We start from the raw sequence: 22,118 nt of genomic DNA, 5'->3' as shown, positions 1-22,118 counted from the left end.
GTTTGTCTTTTAACATATCACCAATAAATATCCAAAAAGCTGAAAATGCCTTTTCTATTTAAAAATCTAGTGTAGCTTTACCATTGGGTACTGCTTTTTAGTTGTGTGCAAACCTTCTTTTGGCCATTAGCCTGGGAATTATAGAGTTAGAGGTTTGTCTGACCAGATGCAGTGCTTGCTGGAATGCAGATACTTTACCAACACTGTATGCCATTACACGTATAAGGGCCCATAAGAGCTGTGTGTTCTGAGCCATTACAGGTATAGTGGTCCTCATGGGATGTGCGTGTTCTACTTCTGAGCCATTATAGGTATAGCAGCCCTGATGAGGTGTGTATTCTGAACCATTACAAGTATAGCAGCGCTGAAGGGTTGTGTTCTGAGCCATCACAGGTATAGCAGCCCTGATGACGTGTGTGTTCTGACCATTACACATATAGCAGTCCTCATGGGATATGCTTCTTCTGAACCATTACAAGTATAGCAGCCCAGAAGAGCTGTGCATTCTGAGCCATCACAGGTACATCAGCCCATATGAGGTGTGTGTTCTGAGCCATTACAAGTATAGCAGCCCAGAAGAGCTGTGTGTTCTGAGCAATCACAGGTATAGCAGCCCTGATGTGTTGTGTGTTCTGAGCCATTGCAAGTAGAGCATCCCGGAGGAAATGTGTTTGTTCTGAATCTCTGAATATTTAGTAGTCCTTTTGATAAGTCGAAAGTTAATTCAACTCTGTTACAATTGAATGTTACCTGCATTTTATATGCATTTCAAAGGGATTGTGTCCTCCGACGTATTCCATATCAATGACGGGTAATGTCCACTGCTGTGCTGCTTCAGAAAATTTTCAGCAGAGGGCGCCAATCTGATGTCCCTTGAGGGCCTCCGTCGAGGGTCGACGTCACCGGATGTTATATATAGGACGCACGACGCCTGTAACCTCAGTTCTGGTTTTTTTCGCAAACTTGTTTGCTCCGGAATCTCGGCGTGCTCGATTCTTCTCTTCGAACAATGTCTTCATCTTCCTTTACTACCCCGAGGGCGGGCATTAAAAAATGTCAGGACTGCGGTTCGGTAAATGTCCATCACGGACCTGCACGACATCTGCCTCTGGTGCTTCGGGGAAAGGCTCGTCACTGACGACTGCAAGGACTGCCAGTCCCTGACGTCTAAGGCCTTGCGGGAGCGAGCGTAAGGGGAAAGTAAAGGTAGGTAGGGTGTCCAAACTCCGTAAATCGAAGTCTGCTGGGCTTTCGATGAATTACTCGAGGGGCGACTCTGCGTTGTCGAAAATCCAGGGGTCTCGGTCGAGGAGTGATTCCCGTCATTCCTCTGCCTGAGGCATTCTAGGAAGCGTCGGCATCGGTCGCCTTCCTCGTCGGAGGATGTTAGCTATTTTTCAGTCGCAAGGTACAGTTCTGTCCGCGCCTTCGAAAGAAGCCGGCAGGGAACGGGCTCGGTCCACCACTCACACGCCTTTGGGCTCGGGAGGTCGGCGCAATCATCGGGAGCTGTCGAAGTCCCGATCGCACAAGGGAGATCGCCATAGCTGTGCCAAGTTCAGGTCCCGGTCCTCGATGCCATTGAGACTGTCAAAACCTGTGAAGCCTTCGAAAAAGTCGTTGCGCCATGTCCGTCGAAGGACTCTCTCAGGGCTCTGCCCTCGAAGAAGTCGTCGGCGCCTCGGTCAACGCCGATTCCCTCGGCACGCTCGACGCCGTTTGTGGAGAACTTGCCGGAGGTGCCCCTGAGGGCTGTGGAACCTCTGAGGAAGGCTCGCAGTATGCCTGTGAGGCCTGTTTTTGAGCCCAGGTCTGTTGCGCCTCCTAGATTTGATTTTTTCCAACCTTTGCAAGAAATATCGGAGGTTGATGAACTGTCTGATCATGCGATGGGCATGCCTGTGATCCTGACGTCCCTGATGACCTTTTATCTGGGCATAGTCAAATGGAGAAACTGTCATTTATTGCATGACGCCAGTGGCTTAGACACCGCTCCGGAGGTGGAGTTTTGCTGGCCTGAACCGGGGGCGCATGCTGAGTCTTCCTATAGGCGTCTCATGTTGAGGGTGACTGAGTACTTGGGGTGGTCTGCCCCCCCAGTGGAGTTTGATCAGAATGACTTGACTGATATCCTGGATCAGGGTCCGTCCACTGACCCGCTGTTGCTGTTTCACATGGCTTTGCAAAAGAGGGTGGCGGCAACTTGGACTGCTCCGGAGAGTCTGTCGGCTGTTAACAAGTCATCCAGTAGTGACTCCTGCTACTTATCATCGCACCCTACTCCGGAGAGTTTGGTGGTGCAGGCGGCAACGGCCTCCTCGAAGCAGGCTGCGTACCCTACCATCCCGCCTGATAGGGACGACAAGCGCTTCGATGGTTGGGTGAGGAAGGTTTTCTGCGGGGACTAGGGCGTTGAAGTCGGCCAACTCCACTTGTGCCTTGGCAAAGTTTACACACACTCTGTGGAACTGTGCGTCTTTGGCGGCTGAGCATATTCCCAAGGGGGAAGAAAGGGATGGTTTTCTGGCCCTCGTGCAAGACGGCAAGGATGCTAGTTGCGAATCCCTTCAGTCGGGTTTGGACACGGCAGATAGTGTCAGCCGGTCCATTGCTGCGAGCACCGTGATACGCAAGTTTGCGTGGTTGCGTAAGTCGGGCAATCCCTTCTTCTGAACATGCCCATTGACAGCATTCATTTGTTTGGCAGCAAGGCTGACTAGATCCTTGAGAGGTTGCAGACTTCCAAAGCTGCAGCAAAGTCTTTGAGTGCTGCAGTACGGCAACCTCTGCCTTTTTGTCCTAGTGGACAGCAATGGCATGGAGGTTCCTTTCGCTACTACTCCTCTTTTGGTAGAGCGAGAGGGGTTGCCAGTCAAAAGGGGCAGCGAAAATGTACCGTGGTGTTCGGGGAAATCGTGGTGCCAAAGCCACTCGGGCAGTTGCCTCTTTGCCATCAGGTGCTGCCGCAGCCGCTACAACTCAGTCATGAGGCCATGTCCCGTGGTTTGCCGGTTGGAGGCAGGCGAGCACAGTATCTGGGAGAATGGCTGGCCATTACTTTAGATGCGTGGGTTCTGGATAGCGTAGCCCACAGCTACTGCCTTCACTTCCGGCAGCAGCCTCACAACAATCCACCGGGGAAGCTCTCTTTGAAGCACCCGGATTCGCTCCTTGCGCAGGAAATCCTATCCTTGCTAGAGAAAGGTGCCATAGAACTGGTGCCTGTGGCGGAGAGGAACAAGGGATGGTATTCCCCATATTTTTTGATTCCCAAGAAAGTCAGAGGACTGAGACCCGTCATGGACTTGTGTTGGTTGAACAAGCTTCTCAGGAGGAGAAGTTCAAGATGGTTACTCTTTCTCAGATCCTCCAGGCCCTTCGGCTTCAGGATTGGTTGGTGTCTCTCAACCTCAAGGATGCGTACTTTCATGTGCCAATTCATCCCAAACACAGGAAGTATCTGAGGTTTGCGACTGGCGACTCGCACTTTCAGTTTCGGGTCCTGCCATTCGGTTTGACCTCCGCCCCAAGGGTCTTCACCAAGCTCCTGGTGGTGGTGGTAGCGTACCTCAGGCGAGGGGGGGATTTGCTTCTACCCCTACCTGGACGACTGGCTGAACCGAGCGCGCTCTCCCTAGCAAGTGTTGGATCATCTCAGTCTCACCTGTCGCACCCTCCACAGGCTGGGCTGCTCCCTGATTTTCAAGAAGTCGCATTTGACACCTTCAGAACAGCTCCAGTACATTAGTGCTGTGCTAGACACGTCCCTGGGGAAGTGTTCGCCTCCCCATGTCAGGGCTCATCACATTGTGCAGATGGTGGACAAGTTTCAAAGTGCCCAGTGTCTTCCGGCTTTCGACTTCTTAAGGTTGCTGGGCATCCTGCGTCTTTCTGGTGCCGGAGGCCAGAATACGGATGAGATTCCTACAATGGGCCCTCAAACTGCAGTGGTCCCAGTTCTCGGGCAAGATGTCAGATCCAGTGCAGATTCCACTCTCGGTCGCCCAGGATCTGCTGTGGTGGGCCAACAAAAGGAACCTGCTGAAGGGGGAACCGTTTTGGCAACCACGGCCAGAGGTGACGGATGGGGTGCTCATGCCAACGGACTGACAGTCAGCAGTCGTTGGTCTCCGTCGGAGTCGAGACTCCACATCAACCTGTTAGTGCTGAGAGCCATCAGGCTGGCCTTGAAGGCTTTTCTGCCGACTGTACGGGGGTAAAGTGTCCTGATTATCACGGACAACACAGTGGCCTTGCATTACCTCAACAAAAAAGGGAGGGCAGGGTCGCTCCCCTTGTGCACGGAGGCGATGCAGCTCTCGTTCTGGGCCATCAAACAAGGTCTTTCGATCTCGGCAGTTCATCTGGCCGGAGACGAAAACGAGGCGGCGGATGCTCTGAGCAGGCAGAGCATAGTCTCTCACGAGTGGGAGTTGGTTCAGGAAGTCCTTCTGGAGATCTTCGCCCTTTGGGGAACCCTGCAAGTGGATCTCTTTGCCACCAGTGTGAACCGGAAGTGCGAGAGATTCTGCTCAAGGGAATCTCCTCCGAGAGGAGCCTTAAGAGACGCGTTTGTGGTGGATTGGTCATTCCCGCTGCTGTACGCGTTTCCTCCAGTCCCCGTCATTCCTCAAGTGTTGCGGAGGTTCGGGACCCACATGATTCTTGTAGCTCCGGATTCGGCCAGGAGAGCGTGGTACCCGGACCTTCTCGAATTGTTCATCTGCCCTCCACGCCGTCTTCCTTACCGAGAGGATCTGCTCTCGAGGGAGGGGGGTCAGGTTCTCCATCCAGAGGTCAGGACTCTCAACCTTCATGCTTGGTATCTGAAAGGTTAAGATACAGGGATTGGGACCTCCCAGATGATGTGATGGAGGTGTTGCTTTCGGCCAGGCCAGCGACAAAGTCCCTGTACCGTTGCCGTACGTTCTGCGACTGGTACAGGGGACAGAATGTTGATCCTTTCCAATGTTCCATTCCTATGGTTTTGTCTTTCTGCTTTCTTTGGCCCACAGGGGCCTGCAAGTGGTTACCATTAAGGGTTACCTGGCGGCACTGTCCATATTTAAGGACTCGTCTGAAGAGTGTTCTTTCTTTAAGATACATTTTGATTCCGCATCCTGGCAAGGAAGAGGGGAGGCTCCATAGGTTGGATCCTAGGAGAGCTTTGAGCTTTTATATTTCACAGATGTCCTGGGTCAGAGTGGACGATCAGCTCTTTATCGGTTATGCTGGACAACGGTTGGGCCAGGCTGTTACCAAACAGACGTTGTCCAGGTGGATTATCCTCCCGATTACTGAGTGCTACCGTTTGGCGGGTAAGGACCCTCCGGTAGGATTACGTGCTCACTCTACTAGCGGCGTGGCTACCTCCACTGCCCTTCAGCGGGGTGTTCCTATTCGGAACATTTGTGAAGCAGCACATGGCCTTCTCTACATACTTTTGTCAAACATTACGCCCTGGATTCGATCCACGTGCGTGATCTGGCCTTTGGTAAGGCGGTTCTTTATTCCGCCATTCGATTGGGTATTCTAAATTCTTTTCCCACCTCCAAGTGTTTGATACTGCTTTGGGAGTCTGTCATAGATATGGAATACGCTGGAGGACACAATCCCTTTGAAGAATAAGTTACTTACCAAATCTGGTAACGTTCTTTCGATGGGATGTTCGTACGACGTATTCCACATCGCCCTCCCAACCTGCCCCTCTGGAGAATTCCCTATGCGATTGTAGCTTACGTTTCCGCAAGGTTATCTGCAGTCAGACTGGCAGGAGATTAGTGCCACACGTTCTGGGGAAAAAAACTACAACTGAGGCTACAGGCGTCGTGCGTCCTATATATAACATCCGGTGACGTCGACCCTCGACGGAGGCCCTCGAGGGACATCAGATCGACGCCATCGACACATGACGCCCTCTGCCGAAAATTTACCGAAGCAGCACAGCTGTGGGCATTACCTGTCATAGATATGGAATACGTCGGAGGAACATCCCATCGAAAGAACGTTACCAGATTTGGTCATTAACTTGTTCGTCTCTTATGCAGATTCATTAACTCGCCAATCAACAGGATTTGAACTAACAGGTTACACAATTGCCTCTCGGTGAGTAGAGTGAACCGTGCATGTTTGTTTGCTCTTTGCAGCTAATATGCTGCCCGTTCTCTACTGTGAATTGAATGAACTTTCGAAATTTATTTCAGGCTGCATGCAAGTTAGCACTTAGCTTTAGGGCTATTTCAGCTACATTATCCCAGGGGCACTGAACAGGAACTACAGTTCCAGCTGCCCCAGCACACTACTTCTTGGACTACCAGTTGCACCTGCGCCGGTGCACCTCGGACTAGCCGGTCTTCGCCAGTCATCGCCTTGCATCCGCATGAGGCTCCTCACCCTTAGACCTACAGGTATCCTCCCTGTTTCTTTTATCATCTTCTTTTACCACAACTCTTGTGTAATATGGGCTTCCATCCTAAACAATCTGTCGTCAGCTCTTGTGCGAGCTAACCAACTTGCCCTCATTAAGAAACTCAAAATAACCAAACTCGACGCCCTGACTGACCTTCAACTAGCAAATGGCAACTCGTGTGGGTCCCCCCCCACCCCACCCCAACCATCTCTAGAGCCTCAGGAAATCACTGAGGAAATTAAACCTCCCCCTCTGGCACCAAGAGAAACATAAAAATGGCACTTCTTAATACTTGATCCCTTAACAGTCACGCTCAAGGTATCAATGATCTTGTTAACCTGGATATCCTATGTCTTAAGGAAACCAGGATTGCCGACACCAGGGGCCCAATCATATATATCTTCTGCCAAAACCGAGACGTGGGTCATGGAGGTGGTGTAGCAATCATTGCAAAGTTCAACTTAGAGCTTTTTTCGTCCTCTTGCTCTTGCCGAGGATGCGAGATCCTCTTGGTTAAAATGACACCCACTTTCCATAGCTGTATCAACTTTGTTTTGCTCTATAGGCCCCCATCTCTCATGCCAGATTTTAACGAGGAAATCACGCTACTTCTAAGTGGCCTCTCCAGCCCAAACTCTGCAATGCTGTTTTTGAGGAACCTAAACCGCTGGCGCAGCAATAAGCTGGACAAAGAAGCCATTGACTTAGAACATGCTTTAAATAACATCAAATACCATGTCTGTAATAACAAACCTATCACTAGTAAAAACAATATTCTAGATTGGGTGGTCTCTAGAAATCTCGAAGTAGATATCAATCAGACTAGCCCATGTATATGGTCAGACCACTTTCTCATAGATTTCCAAATTCAGCCTATGACTTCACCTTTGAAACTACACAATCCTGCTAAATCCGTTACCAGTCGTAACTTTAAGAAATTGTCCACGCAAGATATCAAAGACTTTCTAACCTCAACTATGGCCAGCATGTCCAACATGGTTTCAGCGGACTGCCTTGCATCCTCTTTCTCCTACAACATTACAAAAATGCTAGATTAAACTGCCCCTCTAAAAAGCACAAGCACAAACTTGAATCTCGGCTCAACCACCGAACACAGGAAAATGGAACCACGTGGAAGGAGGCTGATAAAATATTCACACTTAAAATTGCAGACACCAAAAGAATTTATTTAACTCCCTAATAAGCCAGTCCTCTAACTGCATGGGAGAGCTCTTCAAGATTATGAAATCCTTAGGGAAACCAAAGGCCCTCCAGACTACCTTCTGACTCCTAACCAGGACTGAGCACTTGTCCAGGCTTCTTTTGAGGCCAAAATCATCAATGCAAAGGACAAAATTAGCAAATCCTTGGGGTCCACTGAAATACCCATTAACCCCCAGACATATGTTGTTGGGCTCTCTGAACGTCCAGCATTTTCACTATCTTCAATTTCCATAACGGACATGCATAAAATGCTCTTGTCCTGGCGTCCAACATCCTGTCCAGAAAACATTCCCCCACCTAAATTAATCCTCAAGCATAGTGAATTGGTTGCTGCCTTTCTGACCAGATTTGTCAATGCATCTTTCAAAGACTGTTCAATTCCAGACGCCTGTTACTGTTACTCCCTGCCTCAAGAAACCCAGCCTAGACCCAAAGGGCCCGGACAATCTTAGACCCATTACAAACTGCAATTTCCTCCACAAAATCTTGGAAAAATTGGCCACCGCCAATTTCAAAGTTATGTGGAATCAAACAGTATCCTGCACTGCAGGCAATCGGGTTTTCGACCTTCCCAAAGTACTGAAACGGCTTTGGTCCACTTGCAGTTCCATATGCTAAAAAATGGAAGAAGGAAAAGCTGGGCTGTTGGTCTTGTTGGATCTGTCCTCGGCTTTCAATTTATTGGATCACAATCGCCTCTTGAATGCCTTGTGTCATCTTGGACACTGCTCTGAAGAGGCCACCGACTGGTTCCACTCCTTTCTAGCTAATCAAGAGTCAAGGATCCAGTGGTGCTCTGCATCCTCTCCATCAGCACCCTCTCTGCGCAGGGACCATGCCTTTCACCGGTTTTGTTCAACCTATCTACCCGGCCACTTTGCTCACTCCTAGACGACCTAGGTGTACTGTTCACAAATTACTCTGATGCCCAATTAGTCCTGGAAATCAGCGGTGACCACACTTAAGATTCTGCTACCTTATCCAGGGTCTACGATCAAATCTACGCATGGATGTCAAACAACTGGCTCTGTTTAAATGGCAGCACAACTGAACTCCTTGTCTATGGCTCCCCGCAGGCCTTGGCGCAACTGAGTGTGTACTACAACATATTTCAAAGTGGAAATCATGCCATTGAAGTGCAAAACAAGGTTAAAACACTGGGTTTTCAGTTGGAGGCATCTATGAACGCGGATGCATATGTTAATCAGTTGATCCGAAATTGTAGCTATTATCTTAGGCTACTTGGAAACATCCGTCCTTTCATCACAGAAAATAATTGTGCAACAGTTGCCCGAGCAACCATTCTGTCCAGGCCTGACTACTGCAATTTGCTCCAACATAAAGAAATGGCAAGTATTTCAGAATGACGCTGTACGCGTGGTCAAAAAGATCACAAGAAAGGCCAATGTCTCCAACCATCGGAGGGACCTCCGCTGGCTCTCGATACAAGAGCGCATACGTTTCAAAGCTTGTACCCTGATCCACTTTTTCATCTTTGGAGAGGGAGCGTCATACCTAAAACTTTGGACTCCCTGTTACATCCCAAATAGAGCCCTACGCTCTTCAAACCAACAGAAAGTGCTTTGCCCCAGCTTCAAACGATCAAGAGGCCTGGGAAGATCTTTCTCAGTAAGAGTGGCTAACCTCTAGAGTTAGCTGCCCCCCGTCCTCAGATCAGAGGCTGATTTGAAATGTGTTCAGAAATCTTTAATAACTTGTCTCTTCAATTAATTTGTATTGATCCTGGCTTGGAATAGTTTCCTAAAACTTTTTAGTTTAGGCCCCCACCGCTTGGGCCACATTTTTGTCTTGTTTTTGTTTGTTCTCCGCCTGTAAGTGTTGCGCCGCGATGCCGGCAGGCTTTCGGCACAGTATACAAATAAATAAATAATAAGAACAATAATCTCTGCAGCAGGGTTTTTGACCCACTGAGCTGCCTTTCCTAACAGGCTGTTGACACTGAAAGGCACATAGAGTTAGGGCACTGGCACTGGCAGTTCCATGTCAGGCTAGCCTGACATGAATGGCTTGTCAAAAGCTCTAAGCCTGTTTGTACTATTCTACATTAGTCAGATTTATAATGAGGCTTTGAAATGTGCTAGATTTTTGGCATTGGGACTCCGTAATTGGACATGTTCTTTCTGGAGAGGAGCGCCTGATAGCTTTTTTGAAATATTTGCAAGGAACTTGGGGTTGGTCACCCTAAGCTACCTGGGTGCAACCAGACGTGGACTCCCTGCTCACTGTGCTCAGAGAGGCTCAGCTCCCCCTCACTGATGAGGCCAAACAAGACTATAACAGATGTATGGGGTTGCTGTTGGTACTCTTGTTCAGAGAGGAATTGCCATAGCATTTCGGTGCTGGACTGCCCATGTGGGCGGGACAAAGACTGATATGCAAATGGATATTTCCCATCTGTGAAAGGTACAGTGAGCAAAAAGTGTGTGCTGCAAACTCTCATCCCAGAACAGGTTATCAGAAAAAAACATGGCATGGAGAGGAGCGCCTGCTACCTTTTTTGGACATGGGAGAAGCAGAAGTTTTGAAAAGCGCAGGATCGAGTAGAAGGGATTGAAGTATATGACAGCAGTGCTATCTTCTCATGCTATCGGAGGTTGGTGGGAAGAGCTCAGACACTGTTATTGCTCAGTACTTTAGTTTGCTGCAGAAAATGCCAAACCATGTGTGGGCTTTCTCAACATCAGCTCTGTTAACAAATTCAGGTACTGTCACAAAAAATAGCAGTCCTGCTAAGAATGTGGGCATGATCCAATCAGCCCTGCTGTGAATATTTGGCATTGTGCCATGACATGCGTATAGCAGCTTCGTTGATTAATTAGACTACTTTGCCTGAATATATAGCAGTCCTGTTGAGAGTTACAATATTTGGCTGAATATACTAAAATACCTATTCAACCAGTTGATCTGACCACCCCCCTTGGATGAGCCCATTAGCTTACCAGAGATTAATAAAGCCATCACTGACCTTAAATCTGGGAAAGCCCCTGGTAAATTTTCAGTTGATTTCTTTAGAACCTTTTCAGAATCCGTTTGCCTCAAACTACTTGAATTATATGACCACTTCTTCGATTAATTTGTATTCATTCTCTTTCCTAAACCCAATAAAGGCAATTCGCTTGTTAAAAATGATCACCCTATCTCACCTATTCATTCTGACTCTAAAATGTATGCAAAGTTCTTAGCCACCAGATGAGATCAGTTTTTACCTAGACTTATTCCTAATGATGAAACAGGATTTATAAATGGCCGATACTCCTCTTCTAATACAAGAATCCTTAACGATGTCCTGTTCCACATCCAAAAATCAATTGATCCTAAGATCCTCCTTACTCTTGATGCTGAGAACGTTTTGACCAGACATCCTGGTAATTTATGCGTAACTGTTTGATTTAGCCCCACCTTTATTAGATTTATAAAAATCCTTTATTACACGCCCTCTGCTTTTATTCTTATTAATAAAACTCTTTCATAACGTCTTCCTATTTTAAGAGGAGCTCAACAAGGATGTCCTCTCTTGCCTATATTTATTTTAGCCCTATAACAACTCGAACAATTGAAAACCTACTTGGTATACTCTAATGGAATAATGTATTCAAATAATCCGCAAATGCTCACGACATTTTACTTTTATCTATTCCAGCTCAATCTATTCCTAATTTAATTACTACAATAAATGACTTCTCGCATGTTTCTGGTTACTAATTTAATTGACAAATCTGAAATTTTGCTTCTTACCATTGGCTGCTCTTTCTAATATACCCCTCTATGGGATGACATGGTGTCCCTCCTCAATTGAATAACTTTACCTCCCCCCTCTCTCTGTTTTCATGCTGCATTGGAGTCAGGGGAACACAGGGGATAGCAGACTCTGGGGAAGCCAGCGTAAAGTGACTGCAGGGCACGGCATGAAATCGTTAAAGTGGGCAAACTGGATTAAGTGAGATGCAAAGACAGGCGTACACAGCTATAGTGCGCACTTTGGGCAATATTTGCAATATAAGGGCGTCAGAAACGACTATAATTACAGAATTTGAGACCGTGGGCAAAAACGTAGCACCCTTTGTGACCTTGTTGATAGCGAAGACCAAACCTAAGCCAGTAGGAAAAACCCCATAGTATAATGCCGAGTGTATTAAATCAAAACAAAATTTAGTCTAGCATACTAGAAATGCGAGATCCTTGTATTAAGGGGTTCTGCAAAACTTGAGGAAAAAAGAGCCCATGCTAAAGCTTCATGGGCAGCTCTCCATGTAGCTATGGAAGAAAGGGATATGGTGCGGTTTTGGAAGCTGGTCACCTCGAGTGAACTGGATGGTGACCAGTCTTTCCAATGCTGCATCGCGGCTACTGTTTGGAGGAGCCACTTTTCCAACCTCTAAGCTGCCCCGCCTAGAGTAGAGGGACTGGATGTAAATTCACCAGAAGTTGCATTGGTCATATCACACGAGGTGGTGGAAGAAGCCCTAGGTTCACAAAAAAGGGGCAAAGCCGCTAGGCCCGATTTTATGCCAGTAGACTTCTTTCAGGATGAACCGTCTATTTGGACCCTGACCCTGTGCGCAGAGTATTCAGCGCTGCTTTCTGTGTCAAGGAAGTCCCTTGAACTTTGAGGGAGGCCATTATTGTACCCATATACTACTGCCCGATATCCTTACTGGACTGTGCCAGGAAGACCTTTGGTAAAGTCCTGCTAGCAAAATTGCAAAAATGGGTGGATGACATGGGGTAAACACAACAGCCCCGGACAGAAATACAATTGAAAATAGAACAACGGTTTGACTCCACAGTTATATTCACAACATATTTTACCACACAAAAACAGGGTTTGTAGCACTTCTGAGTGCAGAACATTTCTGACCAGAATCAATCTTGAAACCACTAACGCTATCCCTAGGTAGAAGCACAGCCTGTCCCTATCAGGGTGTGCTGTCCCTAGGATGACGGTGATGCACCGCCTATCTAAAAGGAATGAGGGAGAAATCTATCCCTACTTAACAATACGCAAGAGATTATAGCGTCTAGACTTTTCTTATAAAAAACACACTAATAGTGGACCCATGAAAGGAGCAGACTATTACTGTCTCATCGTTCTCATAGTTTGAACATTTCAACGGGGAATTTCCTATATGGCTGGGGAAGCCCTTATTTATTCACCCTCAGAGCAAATAGGTTACAAAGAATGTGTGCTGGGTACCAGTGGATATCTAGAATTCCCTGCTGTTAACACGAGAAGAGCAGAATCTATGATGCTCGGAGCACCTGTTACCAGACAGGTGTGGATTCTTTTCAAAACCAATTATCCTATTCGCTTTAGTGGATATCATGAAAGACAGAGGTTGAATGGTTTCGATGACTGTAGCAGTTAGGGTCATCATCTTCAGGACCCATTTAGTTGAGCGTGGACATTATTCCCTTCGATCAGTATCTCAGGACTGTGCAGCCATCCTGTGACCTCAGTTTTAAGTGGTGGTATTGGAGGGAATTATGAGGGCCGAGGAACGTGCTTGCCCGGGTACGAGTTGCAGGGCATTTGCATGTTCTCGATTGTGAGCCAGTGTCTCTTGCTCAATATGGATCCTCTGCTGTGCCGGCGGACTTGTTGAGGATCTGTATCAAGCAAGATGCACTGCTCACTATTGAAAACCAAGACCCATTTGATGTGATGAAGGGGGTTTGCCGGGGATGCATCATCTTCTCTTTATACATTCAGGAAATAATGGATGCACTGGAGGCAGGTGCCTTAGATGCCCCAAAAATTGGGTTGAAAAAATGGCCCACTCTATTTTTCGCTGATGCTGCAGCGATCCTCGCCACTACTCCTTCTGGGTTGAGATCGGCCCTTTAACATCTTGCCGAAATGCAAGGAGCTTGGCCTTTTGCTTAATGGCACTAAAACTAAAGTTATGGTTTTAAAACACCCGTTTTACAAGCCTTGCCAGGTGGACATCTAGGTCGATGGGCTTGTATTGGATCGGGTTAGGAGGTTTGATTATTTGGGGATCGGGTTCAGTGAGGTGGGGGGTCCGACCAACTTGTTTAAGACTAAGGCAAACTTAAACAATTATAGCAGGGGCATTTGTTCCTTCTTTGCAAGCCACGGTAGTGGGGCAATGTCACCCCGCAATCTCACCGGCTGTAGCGCTATTTGACAAAGCATTGCCCCCATCACTCTATGGTGCCGAGATTTGGGGGTATGCAAATACAAAATCATCTCCCGTTGAGAATAACTTATTTAAGAAGTTATTGCTCTTGCCCAAGAATGCCCTGACCTCAGTGATCCAATTGGATCTCCAAGTCTGGCCTTTAGCCGACCTGATTGCCCTAAAGCCAGTCTTGTATTGGGTAGGACTGTGGTCTTTCCCAAGCGTGGAACCATACAGAGACGCCCTGAGGGATGTCCTGCAATTGGAAGGTGCAAATAATTAGGGTTGGGTTCTCCATGTAAAAACAACATGATGTGGGCTGGTTGCTAGATATTTTTGGGATAATCCTAGTCAGTGCTGCCCTTCGCTCAAGGTTGACCTAAAGACAATCGCCAGTTGCAACGAGTTCCAGAATATGGAGACCCAAAGGCATTCTTTGAAGAACTGCCCTGCATTCCTTTAATCTAATTCGTTAGGGAATTGCAAACCTTTTCTGGATGGAATTCATCCACCCTATGAGCGCTCTTTATATGTTCGCTTTAGACTGGGAATTTTGCTCACAGTTTGATACACTTGTGAATGGTTACGATATAATTCTGGGGTATGCCCACTCTGCAAACAAGGTAACAAAACTCTAATTCATTTTACACTGATCTGCCCAAGTTTAATAGAGCTTAGGCAACGGTACCTAAGGCCTCTTTTAGTTGATAAGAGGATAAGAAGTCTCAGGGGAAGCAATGCAGCTCCTTACCAGCATGCTGGATTGAAAAGTCGTATTTGCACCTGCCAGGTATGTTCACTGTGCCTGGCTTTTAAGAATTAAGCTGATGGGCAATGCGTTATTAAACTGTAGATTATTTCTGAGGATGCAAGCTTGCTCTCCTCTCAAAGTTAAACATCTACTCCAAAGTTGCACTTCCGTTTTGTAAGGTTTTTAAACTTGTGGTTTTTTACCTTTTCTTGTAGTGATGTGTCATGGTCTACATTGTATTTATTTCATGTTTTAAAAAGGAAAACCTATTACACTAGATTGTTATACTTTTTATGCACATTTTTTATCCTATTAATTGATATTATGGTGTTCTGTGCTATAAAATTGAAATGTAATTGAAATAACTTTGCATTCATGTAGCAAAGGACATAGATGCAACTATTGCCCTTAATACCTTGCAAATTCTTAATAAAGTATTTTAGGAGTTTCCTTGGACATCTTCAGCCTTAGGCACCACTTTCTTTTGGTGACCTGTCTTGAAAGGCATTGTTTTTCATTATTTCTCCAGCATTGGATCTTTCATGGATTCACATGCTTAGAATATTCCCCGTCGTCAGACCGGGACCCCTCGGTACACATATATAGCCTTTTTCAAAGGAAAAACTTTCGACACTTTTGTGTCCTATCTACGTCCTTCTAGGACCCGCCTGCGCATGCTCCGCAGGCCGTGCTAGTATAAGAGGCCCGCCCCTGCGGCTCCCCTTCAGATTTCAACCGTCTCCAAAGTAGTGGGATCTCCTCGTGTTGTCCTACTGTTTTGTACTAGGTTGCGTCATTGGATTTTGAGTAATAATGTCCTCTGTGTCAGGTAAAGCGCTGTTCCGTCCATGCGCGACATGCGGCTTAAAAAAGGTTTACGAGGGGGACGGACAGCATATATATGCGGGATGCATATATTGCCTCCACCCTCACCATTCGGCGGATACCTGCGACATATGCAAGGGGTTTTCTCAAAAAACCCTCAAAGACCGGAACCGACGCCTGGTGGCATGGCTGAATGATGGAGCGGGGGCATACCCCCCCTCGGCGGTGGGCTCCACACAGTTGGCGAAAACGTCGCGCCAAGCGGCCTCGTCAGAACCGCCGGCAAAGAAATCTAGACCGTCGGAAAAAGAGTCGTCTGGAAGTCACTCCACTAGAGACTCCTCGGCAAAGAAATCATCCTCATCAAAAAAGCATGAGAAGGAAAGGAAATCCTCCTCTGGCGATCATCACAGATCGACCACGAGTTGAGAGTCGAGTAAAAGCGGGCACAGTGTGGAGAAGGCGGCACTGCCAAAACCACCTGCGAAGTCTTCGTCGTCGACGGCGGTCCAGTCATCGACCGCCTCCCTACCACTTGCACAGGGGGCATCCACCGTCCCGTCGACAATGGCGTCGACGAGGGCCTCATCGACAGGGATCCTACAGGAGGCCTGAAGTCTTTGACCCGACCCCCCCGGAGCCTTTGCTACAAGAACAAGCTATGTTGCTGTCCTCGGAGGACGAGAACGAGAGAGTTGCTGGCCCAGCAGACCTAGGGCTACGAGCGGCTGACAAGTCATCGACGAGGGCCTCCGTTACACCGGTATCTGCCCCTCTCCTCAATCCTCAATCGGTTTTGTCGTTGGATATTCTGTCCACGCTTCAGTCCTTGTTGCAGTCGTTGGACCAGCGACTACCCCAGGCAAGCCTGCCACAGTCACCCACGCACGCGAATCTCAACACTGGCACAGGAGGAAGGTGAGCTGCCAGATTCGGAGTCCGACAGGGGGGCCATGTCGGATATCTCATTATCCCCTTCCAGGGATCCTACCTGGGAGTCAGAGGCGGAGTTGGAAAACCCCAGAAGCCCAGCTCACCCGTCTCCTCTGGACGACATTGCGTCATTCCATTCTATGATGGAGAAGGCATGCAAAGAATTTGGTCTGTCCCAAGAAGAACAGAAAAAGGATTGGTTTTTGTTCGACCACATGGGCAAGAGAAGGAGGTCGGTGTTCTCGATACCAATACTGGACCATGTATGGAAAGAGGGGTTGCAGACAATGAGACACCCATTCTCAGAACCAGCAGTGAAAGGACGCATAGAAAAAAAGTTTAAGGCTCCAGAGTCTACCCCCAAGTGTTTATCCTCCCAACCAACACCAGACTCGGTGGTGTCGGCGGCAGCAGCGAGGAAGGCAAAGGCACAGCACAAGTGCACGTCTCCTCCTGAGAACGAGGCGAGACGCCAAGATGCCTTTGGCAAGAAAGTGCTCTCCATGGGAGCGACCACAGTAAAGGCCGCAAACTCTCTGCCAATTGTGGCCAGATACGACAGGGAGATGTGGCACAGACTAGCTCCGCTGCTTGATCATCTTCCAGAAGAACAGAGGAAGGCGGCGATGCTACTGGTCCAAGAGGGTGAGGAAGCCTCAAATCACGCAATAAACATCGCGGTGGATCTCGCTGAGTCAGGCTTCAAGCAAGTCAACAATGGGGTGGTATTGCGTCGACAGTCATGGCTTAAGTGTACCTACTTCAGGCCAGAGGTGCAATACAAGGTCTTAGATATGCCCTTTGAGGGAGACCTTCTTTTCGGCGAGAAGGTGGACGAGGCCCTAAAAAGGATGAAAGAAGATTCGGACACGGCACGTTCATTGGGTGCCCTCCAGAGTGGCAGAAGTTACAAGTCTTTTCGTCCCTTTAGAGGGTCTTCAGGTAATTCGAGATTCTCTTCTGGAGACAGATCCTTTGCCAGATCGGCTTACCCCTCCCAGGGATACCGACGTGCCTCACAATCGGCTAACCGTCGACGAAACTTCCAGTCTTCCAGAAAACGACCATCATACCCATCGTCGTCGAGAGACAAGCAAAATAAAGATCAGCAGTGACATACCACGCATCGTTCTGGGGGGAAGAGTCTCAGCATATAACGACGGACCAATGGGTGTTAGACACCATAAGAAACGGACACTCTCTGCAATTCAAACACAACCCTCAGCAAATTCCACCTGCGTTCACCGCTCAGTCCCATATGAAGGTACTGCAACAAGAGGTTACACTCATGTTAGTGAAGGGCGTGATAGAATTAGTTCCAACATCACAGAGAGGTCAAGGAGTCTGCTCAAGATACTTCGTCGTAAAAAAGCCGAACGGCAAATGGCGTCCCATTCTAGACTTACGCGATCTCAACCAGTCCTTAAAGAGCCTAAAATTCAAGATGCTCACTCTGCAGGAAGTGATCCGCGCAGTTCGAAAGGGAGATTTCCTGGCGTCCCTGGATTTACAGGACGCGTATTTCCATATTCCAATGTGTCGGAAACACAGGAAATTCCTACGTTTTGTAATAGGGCGAACTCACTACCAATTCACGGTTCTTCCTTTCGGGTTCAAGACCTCCCCCAGAACGTTCACAAAATGCCTGTCTCCAGTGGCTGCCTGGCTAAGGAAGCAAAGCCACCATGTATACCCATACCTCGACGACTGGCTGGTAAGGGGATCCTCCCCAGCGTCGACCAACACAAGTCTGCAAGCCACCATGCAGCTACTACAACGACTAGGATTCGCCATAAACTTCGAGAAATCCTCTCTGCGGCCATCGAGAACGCTGGTATTCTTGGGGGCACAGTTCGAGACTCAGTTAGGGCTGGTGAAACCTTCCCTCGACAGGACCTCAAGACTCATTCAACAAGCGGCCCGGCTACGGCGAAACACCAGGATCTCAGTGAGAAAGTATGTTTCGGTCCTGGGGGCCATGGCATCCTGCATCCATCTGGTGAGAAACTGTCGACTATTCATGAGGCCAGTCCAAGAATTCCTCGCGGACCGATGGACACAGGCTCAGGATCGTGGTCGGACAGGATAACCGTCGACGACGACAAGCTACGTCGGACCCTCCAGTGGTGGCAGAGTTCCCACAATCTGAACAACGGTGTGCCCCTACAGGAGCCGGAGTTTCAGAGCACCATAGTAACGGATGCGTCCCTAACCGGATGGGGAGCGCACATGGGTGCTCTCCAAACGCAAGGTCGCTGGTCTCCAACGGAGTCATTCCTACACATAAACGTACTGGAACTCAGAGCGGTACGATGGGCTTTGAAGGCATTCTTACCACACATCAAGAGTTCGCGAGTGCGAATACTGACCGACAATACAACAGCCATGTTTTATCTGAGGAAACAAGGAGGGACACGATCGAGGACTCTTTCCATAGAAGCCCAGAAAACATGGCATTGTGCATCGAAACACGAAATTTCCCTCGTGGCTCATCACCTTCCAGGAGTGAGGAACGGCCAAGCCGACTCCCTCAGCAGAAGCATGGCCCAGATGCACGAGTGGGAAGTGGACACGGGTCACTTGAGGAAAGTGTTCGAGAAATGGGGTCACCCCCCTCTGGACGCCTTTGCGACCAAAGACAACAAGAAATGCAAGCAATTTGCAAGCAGATGGCCCCAAGAGGGTTCGGTGGGGGAGGCGTTCTCCTTCCCATGGACGGACATGTTCCTGTTTGCTTTCCCCCCCGTTTCCCCTCGTACGGAAAACAATACAGTGGATACGCAGATACAATTGCCGGGTGATTCTAGTGACACCATACTGGCCGAGGCAACCGTGGTTCTCAGACCTCCTCCATCTATCGCTGGAACATCCCATAGCGTTCCGAAAGTCCTGTACCTTCTATCCCGGGACAGAGGCACGGTGTGGCATCACGACCCGGACAGTCTCAACCTTACGTCCTGGCCCTGACTTCTCGGAGTTCGGCGCCTTAGACATTTCAGAGGATTGCCAAAAAATTCTACAGGCGGCTAGAGCCCCTTCTACTAACAAATCTTACTCCTATAAGTGGCGGAGATTCTGTGAATGGTGTAGAGGACAACGGGGCCTACAACCATTGTTGGTGACGCCGGAACAAGTTCTACCTTACCTGCTCCTCTTGGCAGAAAAGGGATTGTCCCCCTCGTCGATAAAGGTACACCTGGCAGCCATCTCGAGGTTCACAAGGAAGAGGCAGTCGGCTCCTCTATTCAGTGACAGACTGGTAAAACACTTCATGCGGGGTTTATTTTGAGCCTTTCCCCCGGTGAAACGTTTTCCCCCGACGTGGAGCCTCAACACAGTGTTGGCAGGCTTGATGAAACCGCCTTTCGAGCCTATGGCCACGTCCGACATAAAATTCATTTCGTGGAAGTTGGCATTCCTGATAGCTATCACATCAGCCAGACGTATCTCGGAACTACAAGCGCTGGTCGTGGACCCGCCCTACCTAAGATTCTTTAAGGACAAGGTAGTCCTGGCAACTAACCCTATGTTCGTCCCGAAGGTTCCGACGGTATACCACAAACACTCATCCGTGGTTCTGCCTACTTTCTTCGCCACTCCATCATCGGCAGCAGAAAAAACTCTTCATACCCGGGACGTTAAGAGGGCCCTGAAATTCTACCTACATCGTACACAAGACATCAGGGCTACTCGGCAACTGTTCGTCGCATATGGTCCGTCGACGAGAGGAAAAGCAATCTCTAAACAGGGACTGGCTAGATGGGTCTCGTCGACGATTGCTCTTTGTCACTCTAAGGCGGAAGGCCACTGCAAGGACATCCTAGAGCTCATTCTACAAGGTCGATGTCCTCCTCAACAGCGTTATGGGCTGGGATTCCGCTGACGGACATATGCCAAGCGGCGGCATGGTCAGTGCCCCACACGTTTACCTGACACTACTGCCTTGTCAGGCAGCATGCAGACGAGGTGCAGATGGGAAGAGCTGTCCTGCGCCATTTGTTTCAGTAAGGTAAGCTCTTCCCTGTGGAGATTCTGTTATCTACCCTCTTAAGGGCGATATACTTTATGTGGGCAATGTCATATGACTTAACTTATCCCTACGGTAGATATGCATTGTGTAGTAGGGTGAGGATATATATTGTTACATTACATTCTCACCGCCGTCTCAAGCGTTACTGCTATACAATCTATTCTAAGCATGTGAATCCATGAAAGATCCAATGCTGGAGAAGGGAATAGTTTCTTACCTGTAACTCCATTTCTCCAGCATTGGTATCTTTCATGGATTCACATGCGCCCGCCAACCTCCCCGTATGTCATGTATGTGATAAATTTCACCCTTCCTACTTTGGAGGGGCCGAAATCTGAAGGGGAGCCGCGGGGGCGGGCCTCTTATACTAGCACGGCCTGCGGAGCATGCGTAGGCGGGTCCTAGAAGGACGTAGATAGGACACAAAAGTGTCAAAAGTTTTTCCTTTGAAAAAGGCTATATATGCGTACCGAGGGGTCCCGGTCTGACGACGGGGAATATTCTAAGCATGTGAATCCATGAAAGATACCAATGCTGGAGAAATGGAGTTACAGGTAAGAAACTATTCCCTTATTCCTGTTTGTGGCAAACCATGTGCTGGTTAGTCACTTACCGGTCTATTTCTTTTCTTTCTATCCTTGTTTCTACTTCTGTCTTGTCCTATCCTATCTAGACAACCTTCAGCTTGGCTATGTAATGCTTCTGTCCTGTCCTTATCTCTCCTGATACTCTTCTGCAATTCCACTTTGGTATCCTAAATGTTTGTTTAATTTGCAATAAATCGCATTTAATTCTTGATCTTTTTTTCATTTGCACTTTCTTTGTCTAACTGAAACCCGGATCACTCCTGACAATTCTGTAATTCCTGCTCTTCACACTCCTTCCACTTCTTTCTCTCATACCCCCGGCCACTTAGTGGTCTCCCTGTTCTAATCCTCATAGTTTTCCTTGCTTCGAATATCCTTTTTCGTCTTTTTCCAACCCATTCCCTTTCTCTCTTCTTGTTGTTTATCATCCTCCTGGCCCAGCTACAGATTTTCTTGAACATCTTGATCTTCTTCTTTCCCATCTTCTTCCATCTTCTAACCCTTTCTTTCTTCTTGGGGATTTTAATTTTCCTGCTTCTAACTCTTCCTTTGCTGCTTTCCCTTACTGACTCTTCTCATTTGCATTTTCTTTATTCTCCCTTGTCTCATCAGCCTGGTTCCTGCTTTGATTTAATTTTCTATTCTTGTTTCCCTCTTCCTTCCTCTCCTCCTTTATATGCTTCGGTTCATTTACTTTTCTTTTTCCCTTTCTCCCTCTCTTCTGCCTGTTCCTTCTTCAACTACCTTTATGCGTTGTAACCTTTCTTCCTTTGACTCCCCATCTTTTCTCGTCACTGTGTTCTTCTCTACCCCCAACTTTGCTTTATTATTCATTTTCTCCTGATTTAACTGCTAGCCCTACATTCTTCTGTACAATCTGTGCTGGATTCTACCTTTCCTTTACATTCTTTTTCCCAGACTTGTAAAAACCTCACAGTCCTGGTTCACTTCTAATTATTTCTCTCTGCCGTAATTTGCGTAAAGCCAAGCAGCTTTGGAAAATGTCTCACTCCCCTTTCCATCTTGTTACACTTTCGCTGCTCCACTCTTCTTTCAATTCTGCGTTGCACTCTACAGTTTCAAACTGTTCAGAACTGGTTGTCCTCTCACTTTCTGCATCTTAATCCCTATTTTCCCCTCTACTACAGTTTCTCCTACTTTACCTCACCCTCTCTTTTCCTCCATCTTTTCTCCC

The 22,118-nt window shown here is 47.9% G+C and overlaps 1 protein-coding gene across 7 annotated transcripts in view; it reads left to right on the top strand.

Moving 5' to 3' along the window:
- Window positions 1-22,118, top strand: part of TAF1D (TATA-box binding protein associated factor, RNA polymerase I subunit D) — a 531,982-nt gene that overhangs the window by 337,384 nt on the left and 172,480 nt on the right. The gene's annotated exons all lie outside the window — the stretch shown is intronic.

This window comes from Ambystoma mexicanum, chromosome 9 (assembly GCF_040938575.1).
Source record: "Ambystoma mexicanum isolate Mex_15411 chromosome 9, UKY_AmexF1_1, whole genome shotgun sequence".
Lineage (NCBI taxonomy): Eukaryota > Metazoa > Chordata > Amphibia > Caudata > Ambystomatidae > Ambystoma > Ambystoma mexicanum.
This window is presented reverse-complemented; position numbering and strand designations above follow the sequence as displayed.